The 5,970-nt window shown below is 45.1% G+C and overlaps 1 pseudogene across 1 annotated transcript; it reads left to right on the forward strand.

The window, feature by feature from the left end:
• Positions 1-570: 570 nt before the first annotated feature.
• LOC309841316 (conserved oligomeric Golgi complex subunit 2 pseudogene) lies at positions 571-5,750 on the forward strand (annotated as a pseudogene). Its single transcript has 4 exons — positions 571-608; positions 2,863-2,971; positions 3,787-3,966; positions 5,619-5,750. The product of its transcript is annotated as a conserved oligomeric Golgi complex subunit 2 pseudogene (transcript).
• The last annotated feature ends 220 nt before the right edge of the window (positions 5,751-5,970 follow it).

A 5,970-nucleotide genomic window follows, 5' to 3' on the forward strand; every position in this document is an offset into this window, starting at 1 on the left:
TTAAACGTCCGACTCTTGATTTTGGCTCAGGTCATGATCTCAGGATCATGAGATTGAGCCCCGCATTGAGCTCTGTGCTCAGCAGGATGTCTGCTCGAGATTCTCTCTCTCCCTCTGCCCCTCCCCTGCACGCGCACATGCAGTCTCTCTCTCTCTCTCAAATAAACAAATCTTTTTTTAAGAAAATAGGAAAGAAATGCCCATAGAAAGATTCAGGATGGGGAAAAAAAGAAATAAGAGTATAGAATATGAGAAAGCAAAGTCTAGGGTTTTTTTTTTTTCCTCTATAAACTTGCAATAGAATATGGAAGTATGCTTATTCTAGAAATAAGACTTGCATTCTTGAGAATTCTGTGTTTCATAGAAATATTCAAAATATAGCATGCCCTATATATTTGAAGTTAACTTTTGGTCTTATATTTTCCTGCATTTAGCATGGGAAATAAAGATGATTAAGAGTAAAGATGGTGACGTTTTTTGTTTGCTTAATTTTTATTTTTATAGATGTGTGTGTTGAGGCTTATACAAGTTATTTGATCAGTGGAAAAGATTGAAAAAATCTTAAATTCACAAAGTTCGAAAGAAACCTCTGCACTAGAAGCAAGCAGGTAAGCATTTTTTTTTAACTAAGTAGCACATAAATTAATACTTCACATCCAATCTAATTAGGCGGGGACGGCTTAGTTAGAATTCATTTCTGAACAAGAAGAAAATCCAGGTTTGTGGCTAGAATGTAGCTCCAGGAGAGTGGAGAGCATGAAATGGTAAAATCTATAACACGTTCCTATAAACGCTTTGGTTATAGACCACAGTTCCAACACGTCATTATGCTTGCAGTGTAAAAGTATATTTGGAATCACCTTCCCTGAGGACTAGCAAAGTCCTGTTGATCTTTAAGGCATACCTACCATTCATCTTGGTTTTTCTCCATCTCATTTTTTTTCCTAGACATGCCCAGAGTATTACCATTGATGTATTTTGCACCAGCATTATATTATTATGAAACAGTATAGGACATATCCAGTTGAAATTTACAAACAGGAAAGGAAAAACTTATGAAATAGGAAAAAGATGATGGCTCTCTTTGTTACACTGTGATTGTCTTGTTCCCTTCCTGGCGTGAATTTTCAATCATCCAGGGTAGATGAGTGACTCAGAAAATGAGTAGTTAGGTCCTGTCAGCACTGTGAGACGCACAGTGGTGCAGTGGGAGTAGCCGGGGCTGGTCCTACACATACCAGCTGGGCTGCCTGCGTCAAGGTCGCCTGGTGCCCTGAGTGCTCTGTTGTGTGACGCTAACAGTCCCTCCCCTTGCAGGCGGAGTTAGGTTTCTAAATTTTAGGAATTAAGGTTTTAGATTTGGAAGGAACTTGAGAGACCATATGCTCCGCATGTCTCATGATGGAGATTAAGAACGGACACATCCCAAAGGAAGCGATTCTCTGGTCCTAGGTCTCTGTCCCCTTTCACATCAAGGCATTCAACTAAGTGGTCAGCCTCCACTGTGCTTGTGGCTCTAGCCCATTGCACTCGTGCTTCTGCCCCGTTCGTCCACACTTAGCAGACAGTCTGCACGCGGCCCTTCTGCAGCCCGTGTGTCTCCAGCGGCTCTGCTTCACTGCGGCCCTTGGCAGCGCCTGCAGCCCCTCCAGCCATGTCCACGTTCGGCCCCTGGGGAGCTGGCCCTCCAGTGTTCTTCCCGTCTTTGCTGTTGCTGCTGTGCTCATCGGATAGAAACACCTCAGTGAGCTCTGTGTCTACAATCCTGTCCCTTTGCAACACTGTCCTTGATAAACAGACATTGTGCACTTTCTTGCTCAGAATTACCTTGGAGGACTTTTTTCTCCAGAAGAGCAGCTCTGAGCTCTAGAGTCAGGAAAGCCAGAGCAGCGTCAGTGCACAGTAAATCCATCATGCTCTGCCAGGCCCAGAAATGCCGAGAAAAGGATAAATAGGAAATGCACATGGGATCAGTCAGTAGAGGTTGGGATTAGGCTTCTGCATTGGTCGTGCCAAGCGCTTGCCTTCCCTCCACACCAGTTCTGATGCTCTGGGATGGGGCACACCATGGCAGGTCTCCAGCGATTTTGGGTTTTCTTACAGTGTGTTTCCTTACTACCTGACTGCCCATCCTCAGATGTGGGATGCCTCATAGAGCCCAGCAGGGGCTTTGGGGCCTTTGTTGTGTGTTTTTTTTTCTTTCACTGTTCGACTTCCTTTTGAATGGGGTTGACGCTTTCTAATGTGGGGGGCAAGAGGGAAGTGTATCCAGTCCACTTGATGGCAGATGCACTGTGAGTGATTTCTCACCAGCTCCCGGAGCACCGAGCTTGCTCTTTCTGCCGTTGGGTAAATTTAAACTTGGAGTCCACTGCTCTGAGCGATTTCCCAGGTTGCTGCTAGGCGGTCAGTTTTAGCTGATTGAGGAGACAGCAGTAGTTGGTACTGGGGAGGTACTTGGGAGGGAGAATGAGGCAGGCAGAGAAGAAGAGGGGGCTTCAGGTATGAACGGTAGGACAGGGCAAGAGAGAGGAGGGGGTTAGAGAATGGGAGAAGAAGGGAGAAGAAGGGCACAAATGGGAGAGCCCGAGGAACGTGGAGGAATCATGCAGTTGTACCCACACTGACCTAAAATAGCTCCATCCCCTTGCCTGGGCCCTGTGGCCCGGGCCAGGCTGCGTAGGTGGCTTCTACGACCTCCCCGCTCCTCACCCCTTGCACTGGGGCCTGCTGCACAGACAGTTTGTCATGAAAATTGATGGCGTTCAGGTGCAGGTGCCTGAGCGCTGTAAGGCATGTGGGGCGGTGGGGGTGGCAGGTTTTTAACTTTGGGAATTACATTTCTCTAATTGTCTCTACTAGCCCTCTCTGGACTAGACAGATTTTGGAGAGAATTGCCACAGAATTTAACCAGTTACACTTTCATGCTGTTCAGAGCAAAGGCATGCCTCTTCTGGACAAAGTAAGACCAGCAAGTGTTGGTTTCGATTTTCAATTTGCTGTTTGCGAATTTCCTGGATGATTTTGGTTTGACCTAGCATTGCCCCTGATAATTGCTACTCTACAGGATTTTGAAGCTAGCTTTGAATTCTTTTTTTTTTCAGTGTCTCCTGCTTGGGACCCTGCTTCCATTATGTCACACTAGATAGATTTTGTGTAAAGACACAAGCGTAGTCTCCAAACTATGCAAGTAAAATTAATTCTGAATTTCATGTAACTTGACACATCATATGATGTAGTCAGAGTTCATTTATCCAAAGCCCTTGACTGGGTTTAAATGCACGTTTGTCAGATTTACTCCGTAGCTTAAGAGGCAAATAACTTTTTGTCATTCCGTAATTGTCTGAACTTCACTTTGATGAAGCCGACTTACTTTCAAAGAAATCATAGGGAGGGAACGCCTCAGTGGCTCAGTCAGTTAAGCCACTGCCTCTGGCTTGGGTCATGATCCCAGGGTCCTGGGATTGAGTCCCACCTTGGGCTCCTTGCTTGGCAGGAAGCCTGCTTCTCTTTCTGCCTGTGTCTCCTTGTGTGCTTGTGCTCTCTCTCAACAAATAAATAAATAAAAACCTTTAAAAAAAAAAAAGAAAGAAAGCAATCATGGGGAGAAGAGATTCATTCTTATTCTCTAGGAAATGTTGGGATTTTAATCTTACATATATTCTGGTAGAATTAGAGGCTCGCTTTATATATATAACACATATGTATATAAATTATACACATATATTTGAGCTTTTAGAAACTGTGGTACCTGAACCTTCTTTCCTGGTTTCTCTGTTCTTGCAGCGTATAGCCCACATTACGGCCATGCTGCAGCAGTCCCTGGGAGGCCTGCTGCTAGAAGGGCTTCAGACTTCCAATGTGGACATCATACGGCACTGCCTCCAGACTTACGCTACAATTGACAAGACACGGGATGCAGAGGCGTTAGTCGGTCAAGTACTGGTGAAACCATACATGGATGAGGTTTGTGCCCCCATGCACCTCATTCCACAAACACAGAGCATCTAATCTGGCTTTGTTTCTTGACTGGGTGCGAGAGAGCTCAGGGCTCTTCCTTGAAGATGCTCTTAGTTCCTGATCTTCTGGTTGTAAGAAAAGGTTGGTCCCGCTTGGTGCCCATCAGCATGGCAGGAATCAGGCATGCGCTCTGGTCTCTTACAGTGATGCCATAACTCAGGGATCATCTTAATTTAGTAGGGGTGAGGGACTTGCCTAGGAAGAAGGTACGGATCAGAACATTTTCAGGTCAATTTCCATTTCCATAAGTTATACGTTAATGAAGTTGCCGAAAAGCGTGACCCCACCAAGGCACCCGTGCCCACTGGAGGAGCTGGAAGACAGCTCTGTGCGCAGGGAAAGTCTGTGAGGGGAAGCGTCTTCGCAGAATTGATGTGGCCTAAGTCTTGAAGACCATGGGGGAGTTTGCCAGGCTAGGAAGGTGGGAGGGAGGGAATATTCAAAGATAAAGGGCTTTGAAGGGCGAGTTAGCCGGGTAGTACCTTAAGTCCAGAACTTGGTTACCCAGTGTTCTTGACCTATAAGGATACAGTAAAATACAGGGAGTCAGTGTATCCTGCCTCTGAGCGGCCGGAGTATGGGCTGCACCATGTGAGGCCGCCAGCAATCAGCAGCTTCCAACTTAGAGAGCGTCGGTTTCATCTAGTTCAAGCGGACAGAAGTCATGAAGCCAGTCTCAGCGTTTGAGGGCTTTCTTCCAGTCACCTGCCAGTGCGAGTGTTCTTTCTGTCTGGTAAGTATAAAGCTACCCACCATGACTTCAGGATGAAAGGCTTCCAGTTTTAAAACGAGACAGTATCCCAGTGATAGAAATGAAATTGAAGGATTAATTTCAGTAATCTTCTCAGCTTCATTAAGACTACTAAAAGTAAATGATCTGTCAGTTCTTTGTATGTATCCTATTATAGTTCATAGCTCTCTCTGTGGGGGTGAAAAAGATCACATTATTCTTTGTCACTAAATGAAAATATTTTAGTTATTTAATTTATGCCCTTTTCATTGAACTGAATCTAATATGCTAAATTGGGGAAGTACTTTACGTTTCCATGTCATTAAATGAACTGTGGCCACGTTTGTATTTTAAGTTTGTATGCTTGTCATTCACCTCCTGCAACTCAGCCTCACCAAAAAAAATTAAATACTAAAGCAAAATAAGATGTGTTTTCTTCCATCACTTTCCATCTCAGCCCTTTCCCTGTTCTGGAGACGGTAGAGGATAAGGCCAGGGTGAAGATGATACAGAGCTGTTGTCTGCAGATACAGTATTTTGCTTTTAAGCTCAGAAGGGAAGCAGATGAGTGTGTGTGATGTTTTAGCTTCAGGCCAGTCTCTGTCCCTCAGCCTCTGTGTCCCCCAGGGTTGGAGCAGTATTCCCAAATCCCAGGACCTAGATTTTCATGCCAATGTTACTTACCTCCTGTTTAGAAAGCATACTGAGTGGGGAGGAGGAAGGACGAAGTGCATTTTTAAGGTTTACACGATTCTTTTCTCTGTAGTGTATAGTTCATACTTCTCTTTTAGGTGCTTTAAAAACAAACAAAAACACAAACAAACAAACAAATAAATAAATAAAAATAAAACGCTCTTCCTTCTGCTAGGTGATTGTAGAGCAGATCGTTGAGTCTCATCCAGACGGCCTGAAGATCATGTATGCTAATAAGCTCCTGGAGTTCGTTCCTCACCACTGCCACCTTCTTCGAGAGGTCACAAGAGGAGCCATCTCAAGGTGACGTAAAATGCTGTGTATGCACCTGAGCTCAGTTTAGTGACCACCTGTCACCTCCTCATGTGCCGCTGATCCCTGGCTGTCCTGTCTGACCCGGGAACGTGGGAACGTGTGCTCTTCCCTATTTGTTACCAGTGCTGTGAGGCAGGTGTCACTTGCCTGGGTTTACAGGGAAGGGAATGAAGAGTGGGGACGTATCTCAATGGTGACATTTGTGTGACTCC

Source organism: Mustela nivalis (assembly GCF_964662115.1).
Source record: "Mustela nivalis genome assembly, chromosome: 9".
Lineage (NCBI taxonomy): Eukaryota > Metazoa > Chordata > Mammalia > Carnivora > Mustelidae > Mustela > Mustela nivalis.